This window comes from Diceros bicornis, chromosome 18, assembly GCF_020826845.1.
Source record: "Diceros bicornis minor isolate mBicDic1 chromosome 18, mDicBic1.mat.cur, whole genome shotgun sequence".
NCBI lineage: Eukaryota > Metazoa > Chordata > Mammalia > Perissodactyla > Rhinocerotidae > Diceros > Diceros bicornis.
In genome coordinates this window covers 3,384,887-3,397,162 of record NC_080757.1, presented here as the reverse complement: position 1 = coordinate 3,397,162, position 12,276 = coordinate 3,384,887, and positions in this window count along the sequence as shown.

The window sequence follows — 12,276 nt, the reverse complement described above, 5'->3', positions numbered from 1 at the left end:
GAACATACTGGAAAATGTCGACTTTATGTATTGTACAGGTGCAGGAGATCAGAGACTAGACAGGGGTTATGGATGACTCCACCTCGGTAAAGCAGAGGGCACTGTAGAATCACCTGGGAAGATGTTTTAAAACTTCTGGGGTGTGGCCTGGTCATCTGCATTTTTAAGCATCCCTGGGTGTTCCCAATGATCAGCCAGGATTGGGAATTTAGCAGCTCACCGATGTCTGGGTTCTGGGTCAGTCAGCTCATCTGTGCTCCCTGGGCTTTTCCTTCTCGACTACAAGATGGCCGTGGCAGCCCCAAATATCTCATCCCATCATGACAACACTCATACTCAAATCTCTGTCTTGGACACCTTTTGGGAGCAAGATAACTTTCCCAGAAGTTCCCCTAACCAACTTTCTCTAATCACACACACACCCATGCTCAAGCCCATCTCCAGGGGATGGAATTACCAAATTTGGGATTAAACAGCAGTTCTAACCCTTGACTGCACTTTAGAATCACCTGGAAAGCTTTTTTAAAAAAAATACCACTACCCAGGTTCCACCCCAGATGTTCTGATTTAATCAATCTGGGGTAGGCCTAGACAGCTGTTTTTCCTTTCTTCTTCTTATTGAAGTAAAGCATTCATATAGAAAAGTGCACATATAACGAGTGTACAGCTCCATGAATTTTCACGATCGTGCACCTGAGTAACCAGCAGCCAGCTCAAGAAACAGAATTTTAGTAGCCTCCTCTAAGCCCCCTGGTGTCTTCCTCAGTCACTACCCCCCACCAAGGATAACCCCATCTTGATTTTCAGCACCACAGAGTTCTTCTGCCAGGTGTTCTTCTAGACCTCCCCGGGTAATCTTCCCAAGTGCAGCTGGGGTTGAGAACTACCAGCCTGGACACATTCACCCCAGGGCTGGGGAAGGGCCCACCTTTCTCAGCACATTGCTGCCATAGTTGACCCCAGGTAGTTCTCCTGGCAAAGACGAAGGGGTTCGGTGGCCCGCTCAACGGTTACTTGTTAACAGATGTATGTCCCGACTCCACCACTCCTAGGCCTGCCCCACGCTCAGGGGCCTCCTGTGCCTGGCCTAGTGTTCGTTCTCCCCACTGACCCTATTTGTCCCTGAGATTGCCCCTCCAGAAACTGCTGGGGCTGTCAGGGCTCAGGGACCTGACAGTGACTCTCCCCCCCACCCCCCTAGCCCCGCCATGGGCACACACACGCCACGCAACTTGGCCAGCCCCCTCCCGGATCGGAGGATTTGGAAGGCGCATGGCGGGCTAGCAGGTCCCAGCTCCCAAGAAGCCTTATCCTGGGGGAGCTCATGGACAGGAGGCAGCTGCTTAGGCTGCTGGGGGAGCCCTCGGGGACTTCCTCCGCCTTGACGGACAGGGTCTGCCTAGCCACCTGCAGGTGCCGTCCAGGGAGCAGGGCGCCCAGCCGCAGGGATCCCTGCCCAGCGCTAACCCCAAGGCTCGGACACGTCAGCAGCAGGCAGGGAGTGGCTGGCCTGACAAGGGGCTTTCTGAGGTCACAGCAAGGGCTGGCCCACGCACCCGCCCTGGGCACCAGAGCGTGACCACCCGAGAGCACAAACAGGAAGCCCGAGCCCTGGCGCCAGGCAGCCGCGTGGTAGGAATAAATCCACCTTTATTTAAAAACAAGCCGTAATTCAGACCAGCCTTGTGCGCAGATGGCCTGGATTACCGAGGCCTGGGGGTGCGCAGCTGAGAAGACATGCCTCCCGGAGCCACCAGCCTGGTCAGGCTGACCAGGCAGGGGCAGCATATGGCCCCATCCGACGCCCTGAGGTTTCCGGCACCTGAAAACCAGGCAGGCTCCGCCCACAGCACCCGGAAAGGGTGGTCCTGTGTGCCACGTGACCACCTGTCCATTGCGGCTGCAGGTTATTGGACACCTCATCCAGGCTGGACCATCGGATTCTCTGCCAGCGCTTTGTGATGGGGCATGGGAGACAGGGTCAGTGCGAAGAGGGCGGGCGAGATGCATAGACTTGGGGAAACCGTGTATGCCAGGCCTGAGTGGGCAAAGCTCTGTGGACGCCCAGGCTGAAGGGGCCGCTGGAGGCATGAGGCCGCAGAGGAGGCTGGTTCAGGAGGAGAAAAGGGAGGAGCAGACCCGGTGAGAGGCAGAGATGGGAAACCCGGTGGCCCCTGAGAGAAGGGACCACAATATCATTCATTTTTCTCAATGTCTTTCGATTTCTGGTCGCTAGTGGACTGGCCCTTCCTTTCCTCTGTGAGATGAGGCCCCATCCCTCCATCCTCATTTTTCACTTGAGATAATCGGAGTGGAGGTCTGTTCCTTGCAACCTCATGACCCGACTCTGGGGGCCCGTCAGGAGGTCTGCACTTCCAGCTCTCTCCCCACCTCCAGCCTCTTTGTCTTCATATTGACTCCCCTGCGCAAACCCTGGCCTTCCTGTCTTCACCTGGGTCTTGCTAGGGAGGCAGACGGCCTAGCATGAAGGGCCAAGGATGCTCCAGACTGCCTAGCAAGACCCTTCCTGACCCATCAGATCACGTGCCCGCCTGGGAGGAAAGAGGACACCCTCACTTCCCCTCGCACCAGCACCCTGTCCGTGAGGTGGTTTGTTGAACTCAACTGTTGCTCAAGGGAGTGTGCAATTAATTAAATGAGGCCGTGAGACAGGTGGCTCTAATGCCGTAGCAGCCTACGGAAGCAAACCGAAACCTAATTGCTGAAGGTTAAGCAATCAAAACCTAAGGACAAGCCGTCACCGACAGCCCCCTAGGCTTTTCCAAATAAGGCAACTGCTTAAGCTACAGCCAGTCAAATAACTTCCTAGCTCTGCTTCTGCCTCTTCTCTGTAAAAGTCTTTCCCCTGGCTCCTGTCGGTGGAGTGCTCCCAACCACTTCCAGTATGTCGCCCCCGATTCGAATAGATTTTTGCTCAAATAAACTCCTACAATTATTTTCAATGTCTTTATGAAAAAACACTTTATTTTTCCCCCAAAACCCCAGTGCATCGTTGTATATCCTAGTTGTAAGTCCTTCTAGTTCTTCTATGTGAGCCGCCACCACAGCATGGCAACTGACAGATGGGTGATGTGGTTCTGCAACCAGGAAACGAACCCAGGCCACTGAAGCAGTGAGAGCGCCGAACTTTAACCACTAGACCATCGGGGCTGGCTCTCAATACCTACAATTTTTATATGCCTTAGTTTATCTTTTAACACGAGAAAGAAAATATATAATTAAACTCAGTTAAATTAGACTTAAATTCTGATTCTGCTACTTTCTTATTGTGTTGACTTTGCACAAGTCATTTAGTCTCTTTAGCTTGTCCTTCCTTTGTAATAAAAGCTGACGTAGATAGAACTACTATATGATCCAGCAATTCCAGGTCTTGGTATATACCCAAAAGAGTTGAAAGCAGGGACTCAAACAGATATTCGAACACCATGTTCATAGCAGCATCATTCATCATAGCCAAAAGGTGGAAGCAACCCAAGTGTCCATGGATGGATGAATGAATAAACAAAATGTGGTATATACATACAATGGAGTATCATTCAGCCTTAAAAAGGAAGGAAATTCTGACATGTGCCACACAGCACGTGAACATTATGAACACTGAGAAGATTATGTTAAGTGAAGTAAGCCAGTTATAAAAAGAGAAATACTATAGAGGTACTGTATGAGGTACTTTTATGAGGTACCCAAAGTCATCCAATTCATAGAGACAGAAAGTAAAATGGTGGCTGCCAAGGCCTGGGGGGTGGGGAATGGGAGTTGATTAATGAGCACAGAGTTTCAGTTTTGCACGATGAAAAGAGTTCTAGAGACTGACTGCACAACAGTGTGAATATACTTAACACTACTGAACTATACACTTTAAAATGTTTAAGATGGTTAAGTTTATGTTATGTGTATTTTACCACAATTAGAAATTTTAAAAGATTTTTAATCCTCACAGACAGTGTTGATTCAAGAAGTAAATGAGCCAATATACGGAAATGCCTGGAACATAGCAGACATTTAATAGATGTTAGGGTCTTCTTTCTTTCTTCCTTAAACTCTGGTCCTTGACTCCTCTGTTTTAAAGATATAGACTAGATGAGACAATTTATAAATAGCCCAGACTTTATATCAACGAACATTGCGAAAGTTCTTGGGTTTCTTTTCTTAAGAGGTTAAATAATCTGCATAACAAATTTCTCTGCATAACAAATCTTTTTGAAGAGGAAGGAGGAGGAGAAGAAGAAGATTCAAGAGAAAACTGGAGCCTGGCTTCTGACATTTTCATCCCTAGAGATTTCCTGCAGAACATGTTTGTGTGGATATAGGAGTGTGTGTTGACATAATGGTGTGTATAGGTAGAGGTCTCTCTCTGTTATGTGCTAATTGGACCAGTGGCATTTGACACATTATTTCGTTTGACCTTATACCAACATTTTCAGGTAGATATGCTTCTCTCCATTTTACAAACAGGGGAACCGAAGCTAAGAGAAATAAAGCTCTTGTCCAAATAAAGTGGCAGAGGCAGAATACAAAGCTGGGTCTGTATCATATGCAAAGTACATGCTCTTTCTCCTACATCCGGGACGGCAAAGAGTTTTTCTCCAGCCTGCCGGCTCTGCGCCATTGGGCCTGTTGCCTTGAACTGCCGTGTCGTGAACCTCAGACAATTCAGCAGAAAAGAGGGCTGGGATCAACTTGTAATGTCTGCCGTGGGCACAGCTTAGAGGCGTAAGAGCATGTGTGCTCTGCAGTTGCCTCTCTGACCTACGTCACACCGAGCACAGATTTGGAGCAGAAATGGAAAGAATACTGTGTTGTCTGTCTAGCAACTGTTGGCCTGTTCTCTGAGGAAGAGCTCCATGTTGGAATGCTCCTCCTGCCAGGGCATCTGGCTGGGGCTGGGGCTTTTCTGCTCTCACCCCTTTGCCTTCCTGAGATAGAGAGGGCGTTACTCCAGTTTCTACCGTTCCCCCACCTGTAAACTTCTACTGGGCAGACAAGCTTTGGGGAATAGAGAGCTGTTGTCTTTCTCAAGCAAAACAGCTCCCAGCACAAACATTTCTTTCCCGGGAGTTCGCGTAAGGACTAGTGAGCTCACGTCTGGCCCTGGCTCAGAAGGAAGATGTTCTGTGAATGCGGCGCCCTGGGATCAGGCCCGGGCAGCATTCCCAGCACGGGCACGGCAGGCGTTTGGGAAGCTTGGCACCTGCATGGCGACATTGTCTCGTGAGGGACCAAAGGGTGTGAGCTGTCTCCCCATCTCGAGATTTAGGAGCTTGGGTCAAACCAGAAAGGTGAGAACGTCTTCCTGCCAACACCTGTCCCCCCTCGGCACCCAGCTGGCTGTGCCTCCCTGTCCCCCTGCTTTGCTGAGAGGCTGAAGCCAGTCGGAAGAGTCGACCGGAGCCTGGCGTGAGCTTCCAGATCTGGGCGAGCAGAGGGCTGCCCTCACAGCAGCGAACTTCAGGGAACCAGAGGCAGAGGGCCCAGTCCTGTGGTGAGCATGGCTGGAAGCTGCACATCCAAGAGTACATGGCTTCCTGCAGGCACCCCGGGTTCTGGATCTCCCAGAAAGGAGTGGGCTGCCTGTCTGGTTCCTCTGAGCCTCGGCAGCTGCTTCACATGTGACTGCCTCGCCTGCCCAGTCTCTGTTGCCTTAAGACTTAAGCAGCTTAAGCCACACCCAGTTGGTATTTTCAAAATATCATATAAACAAAGTAAAAGATGCAGTTTATATAACACTCCTGGCGGGACAGTCAACAGTTGCTGGCATGGCCGAGCGGCCAGCGGGATCCCAGAGGGCAGCATATCCAGGGAGGCTGGTGCTGAGTGAGGACTTGCAGGGCCACCCCCTCAAGGCCATTCATTCTAAGCTTTCTGCAAACTCCCCACCAAGCGAGTGACCTCTGGGGCCTATTTCAGAGTAAGGGACGTTGCTCAGGCTCGAAGAACCACAGAACTAGAAGAGGAAGTCTCAGAAATAATAGCTAACATTAATTAGCCCCTGATAAGGCACCGTGCCAAGTGTTTTACCTGCATTATCTCATTGAATCCTTACACGAACCTAGGAGGTGAGCATTGATATTATAACCACTTGGAGATCAAGAAACAGGCTCGGAGGGGCTGAGCAATCCACCCCAAGGTCGCAGTGTTGCATAAGGTCAAGTGGCTTTCAGCATCCATCCCCGCTTCCTGGTAGCAGCTTTCTGTGTGCAGTGGCCAGAAGCTAAAAATTACATTTCCCAGACTCCCTTGCAGCCAGGGCTCTAGGTGAGAATTAAGGTCTGTCCTTCAGATGCACTTATGCAAGGTTTGGCTGCTTGGGTTGATAAGCAAGGGCGTGGGCACATGGGGTTTCCTGCACCAGCCATCATGTGTCCAGTCACCACTATGGTTGGGGTCAAGAAGCAGTTTCGATGGTGGTGTCACTGCCCAGTCCACAGCAGTGAGTTCCAAAGGTGGCCTCCAATTCCGCAGGCAGAGAGGTAACTCTCCTGGTGGGCAGTTCTCATGCATCCTGGGAGCCCTTCCTGTGTTTTTGTAGAGGCCTAACTCCCTTTATTAAACCTCTTCATTGAATCCCTTTCTGTTGAAAATACCTATAGTGGTTTCCATTTCCTGTTCTGACCGGGCCGAAACAGTCGCAGAGCGAAGAGGCAAAGCCAAGACCCACACCAGGGTCTCCCACCTCCAGACGCCCTCTGCCCTCTCTCCCGCTGATCTGGAGCAGGGCTTGGGGCAGTGCCTGAGTGGGGAGCTGAGGTGTGTGGGTGTCTAGAATCAGGAGGCCCAGCTGACACCTGCCTGTAGGACTAGGGAGAGGAGACCAGGAGGGAGGAATTGCTGGAAAGCACAAGCAGAAGTCTCAGGTGGGGGAACAAGCCAGCCCTGCTTGGAGGACACAGGAACAAGGAGTGGGCTGCGAGGCAAGAGGAGGAGCTGAGAGGAGCAGAGGAGATTGGAGTCTATCATGGGCAAAATGGTTGATCCCCTCCATCTTATGATTTCAGGGCCTGGCCCCGTGACCTTGTGGTTAAGTTCAGGGCACTGTGCTTCGGCAGCCCAGGTCCGGTTTCCAGGCACTACACTGCTCATTGCTGGCCATGTCGTGGTGGTGACCCATGTACAAAATAAAGGGAGATTGGCACAGATGTTAGCTCAGGGCTATGCTTCCTCAACCAAAAAGAGAAAGTTTGGCAACAGATATTAGCTCAGGGTCAATCTTCCTCAGCAAAAAAAATAAAAGAAAAAAAATGCTTTCAAATGTAAATAAATGAAAACATTTCAAAGTGGTTTTTAAAAAAGAACAGTTTATTATCACATATAACAAAGACTCCAAAGATAGTGCAGCTCCAGTAGCTCAATAATCTCTCTGAGGAGCAAAGTTACTTCCATCTTTCTGCCATACCGTTCTCAGTAGATCTGCTTAGCCTCGGGGGGCTGTCCTCATGGTCACAAGATGGTTGCACTATTCCAAGTGTCACATCCAGACACACCAACCTCTAAGAAGAGGAGTCCTCTCTTCTTGTGCTTCTGTTTTCATCAGGGAAGGAACCTTTCCCAGAATCCCCAGCAGACTTCCCCTCAGACCCCATTGCCCACAACCAGGTCGCATGCTAATCCTTAGCTAATCACTGGCTGGGAAAACACACTTCATTATTGGCTTATGCCAGGGGCTCTCAACGCTGGCAGTATATTAGAATCACTTGGAAAACTTTAAAAAAACATATTAATGCCCAGGGTCCACCCCAGAACATAAAAGCAAAAGCTCAGGATCCCTGATTGTAACAAAGGCACCACCTGGTGGGGATGTTGCTAGTGGGAGAGGCTGCTGTGGGTGGGGGCAGGGGGTATATGGGAAATCTCTGTACTTTCTGCTCACTTTTGCTGTGAACCTAAAACTGCTCTAAAAAATAAAGTCTATTAAAAAAATTTTTTTTAAGTTCAGGATCCTAGGCATTAGTGTTTTTCAGAAGTTCCTAAAATTATTATAACATTCTAGCATGCCACTAGGGTTGAGGAACTATTGGTTTAGACGATTTGAGATTTATCTCTGAGCTGGGGACAGAGTGACGTTTCCTGGAGCTGACTATCTGAACGACACGGGGCTTCTGTTAGCAAGGAGGGAGGGGATGGACTTTGCACAGGCAACAACGCATCTGCTACAGAGACCAAGGTCCACAGCGTCAGTCTAAGCCAGTGAAGGGAACTCCAGAGAAATTCCGGGAAAGCAGGGGAGGCAGAGGAGGGCCATCCTGCTGTCTGCCCAAGGGTGACGCCGGCCCCAGAAGAGGCAGGGCCAAGGGAACCTCAGAAGCAGAGCTGGAGACGGGAGCCCACAGCTGGTGTCTGACCGCCCTCCAGACTTCTGGGGTGTGAGATGGTGGGGTCCCCATCACTCAACCTCCAGAGACTGAGCAGAGTCCTGGTGGTGGGGTCTAGGGCCCTGGAGACAGTATGGGGAGGGGCCCGGTCTGGGATGGCAGCAGTCCCAGCTCCTGGAAGGAGGGACCAGAGTCACTGCAGGCCAGGGTTAGATCTCTGGGGCCTGTGACAAGGGGTGCATGACATACCTTTCCTTCAGTCAACTCCTCAACTAGTCGTCTCCAAATGCCAGCAGGTTTTCCATTATCTGCACAGCACTGCCATCTCTTCAGGTATTTCCTGTCTGTTTATTCATGTATTCATTGTCTGTCTCCGTCCACGTGTCAGAGACATTTGCTGCTCGACAAGTAACGATGTTTCTCCACATTTCCCAGGACTCTTTCAGCTTTGTGCACTGTGCAAGTGGGACGTGAGTGGAGGTGATCTGGCATGCGACCCTCCAGGTCTCCCTTCCCCCCTTAGGGGCTTGGTGAGCCCCCAAGCGCTGCCCATCCCCTGCTAGGGAGAGTCCCCAAGCCCTACCCAGAGATGGTGGGGCCTCTGTTGGTGGTGGTCTTTGATCAACTCTGTGGAGCAGAGCCCCCCCACCCTCCTGTCATGTTAACCACAGACACTCCAAGGTAAGTTAACTTGTTACCACAGCATAAACCCGTCCTAAGACACTCCATCAAATGTAAGCTCCTCAAAAGCACAGACCTTGTCTGTTTCTTGCACCACTCCCCCCAGCACCCAGAACAGTCCACTCAATATTTGTTGAATGAACAAACGAGTGAAGGAAATCTTCCTTTCTGTTTTATAACAACAACAGAAGTTTGTAATTTGGCAGAGACTATGGCTACAACAAATTATTTTGTTTCATCTGAGAATCTAAACACTAAAAGCAATTGGATGATGGAACCAAAGAATGATTTACTAAGGTTGTGGCTACCGGGCCGTGAATTGAGAAGTCCTAGGTGCCCTTTTGTGCTCTCTGTCCAGCAAGCATGATGTGGTTGTGAGGAGCAACCTGGAAATGCCACCTGCTTTGGTTTGGTAACCCCTGAGTTGTGACGATTCTTGGCCATGTATGTTTTGGACAATGGCGATTGTTTGGAAAGGTTGAATCATAATTGTGCAATCCATTCCTTTATCCAAAAAAACCCACAAACAGTAGATTGAATCAGGGTGTTGGGGCAAGATCAAGGTTCTTTTTCAATTGTTTTCTTTTGAGTTCAAATCCGGTTTGGAAATAGGATTAGCCCAGAACAGGACAGGTTTGGGACATTATGCATAAAACAGGTTATCTTGTCAATTTTGTTATAATAATGATAATAAATAGAAAAAGGAGAAGGATGGGGAGAAAAGGACGAGGAAGGAGACGAGAGATGACTATGATTGTCATCCGTCTGCTCTATTTCTTCCCTCTGGAACAATGCAGACCAAGCCTTGGAAACCCTGAGCCGTCTCTTCTCTGAGCTGAGTATTGACAGCTCTCTCAACAGCCCTTCATGCAAGTGTTTTCAGGAGTCACTCAAAATGTCACTGAGGGTGACACTTCCGTGGTGTCAGGAAAGAACAGATGCTCCAGAGCCGCAGTACCTGGGACTGGCACAGCGAGACCCCGTGACCTTACTTCCTGTACTCAGTTTCCTAATCTGTGAGTGGGTCACACCCCTTACTGCCTAGGGCTGTTGGTGGGTGGGGGTGAGGAGAGGAGGCGGGTGCCAGCCTGGGCTGTCCAGGGCCTCCCACCTCTGGCCTGGAGGTGCTCCGCTCTCTCATTCATCAGAGCCATGCCCGTGGGGCCTCAGCTCTGGGAGAACAAGGGACACGGCATCTTTGATTGGGATGTCGTCTTTGTTGTTAATACGTTTTAAAACTTCTGGGCTGTTTTACCCCACAATTGGCTCACATGAGCTTATAGTCATCTAAAATAAGGTAATTTCAGATGAGAAGGTGGCATGAGGAGGGGGGATTTGGAGCAACAAAATACCAATGATGCCATTTAAATTCATTCACTTAAATATTTATTGAGCACCTGCTGTGTACTAGTCACTGTTCTAGCCTCTAGGGATACAGAGTGAGCACAACGGATATAGGTCAGTGCTGGCATTTCAATGGGGAGAGACAGGCAGTAAAACAGATAAATCAACAAGACAAGAACAGATTACAACAAGACTTTTGGAGGAAAGAAAGCAGGGTAAGTGGTAGAGAGTGCATGGGAAAGGACTTGAGCGGAGACAGGTGTGAGAAGAAGGCGCCAGCCACAGAAGATCGAGACAAGGGTCCCAGCCCTGAGGAAGGGGAGGGCTCGAGGGGGCGTATATGGCTATGTATGTGGAAGGAGACTTTGAGGTGGGGGCTGAGGTCAGAGAGTGGGGCATGGCCCAGGTCATATGGCACCTCGCAGAGCAATTTATGGACATGAGGATTTCTTCTAAGTGTGGCAGGAAGCCATGGGAAGATATTAAACAGTGGGTGGTGTTGGGGAAATAGAATTAAAACTAAAATCTTCCAACCCTGAAAACCTCTCCAGGTAGTAGAGAAAGAAAACACTTTTAATATCGAATGGACAGTAAACTAGACTGTGATACACATCACAGGGAATCCGCTAAGAGACTGCAAAGACAGAAGGGAATCCCACCCCCTTATACGGCAGGGCCGTGCACCCCAATACACACGTGTTCTCAAGATAAATGTCACTAGTCCTCCAGTAGGAGGACTCGATGGCGCCATTTGTCATGCACAGTTCATCCTAACTTTCCCTGGTAATCAGGGAGACTATCTGTGTTAGCTACTTGGCTTTACCCAGAGGAGGAACACAATTCTCCTCTCTTTATGACGGCAGGTAGCTCTGCACCTGGATCAAGGCTCTGGCGGAGCGCGGCTCCTCCCAGCTCCTCCCCGCTAGGAAATGAGGGGCGCTGTCTCCCTTGCTGTTCGCCTTTCAAAGAGGTGGCTCCCAGGTCCTTGAAAAAGACATTCCTGGCCTATGAAGCTGGCAAGAGGCTTATTCAGCTTCTAAAAAGATTTACACACGTTTCAGAGAGACAGAGAAAGATCATACAGAGAAAAATTTTCTCAAGTGCTCAGGGTAAAAGAAGGGGAGAGAAATCCCTTGCTTTGTTTTCAACAAGGGGGATTAAGCCTCTTATTTGTAATTATTTGTCCTTATGGTGGCATGGTCTGACTTGTTTTAGGAATGTCATCTGGGTGCTCAGAGAAGAATGAACTGGAAGGGAGCAAGCGCAGAAAAGGACCCCGTGGGAAGCCGTTGGTGGTGCTTAGATGAGGGGAGTGATGGTGGGGATGCAGAGTGGGACATATTGGGAGACGACTGGAGGTGCGCCCCGGGGGGCTTGTTGAGGTCTTGGCCCTGAAGGAGAGCGGGGAGTCAAAGGTGCCTCCCAGGTCTTGGGTTGAGCAATTCTCAGGAGGGCGATGCAGCATTGGGATGAATGGCTTAGAGGGGAAAATCGAGAGTTCTGTTCTGGGCGTGTTAGCCTCAAATTCCTATTAAGAATCCAAGTTTGTAGGTCAAGGAGGCGGTTGGATTATGAGTCGAGAGCTCAGAGCCAGGGCTGGAGACTTTCACTTGGGAGGAGAAGCTGGTGAGGTCAGAGGAGAACTGAAGCGTGGGGGTCCCGGGGACACAGGGACAAGGGAGAGAGTGTTGGAAGGAGGGGGTGGCCAGGCAGGGGGTGGGTCTCCCCACAGCAGGGTTGGCGGGGCCCAGACAAGAGCAGTTCCCGGAGTGGAGGTGACGGAGGCTCACCTGGGTGCGTGGAGGTGAGTGGAAGCAGGAAGCCCTATCCGAGAGCAGACAACCCTGAGAGGAGTCTCAAGGGAAGGAGAGTAGAGAAACGAGGCAGTAACAGGAGGGCTGCGGCTATGAGGCGGCTTTGG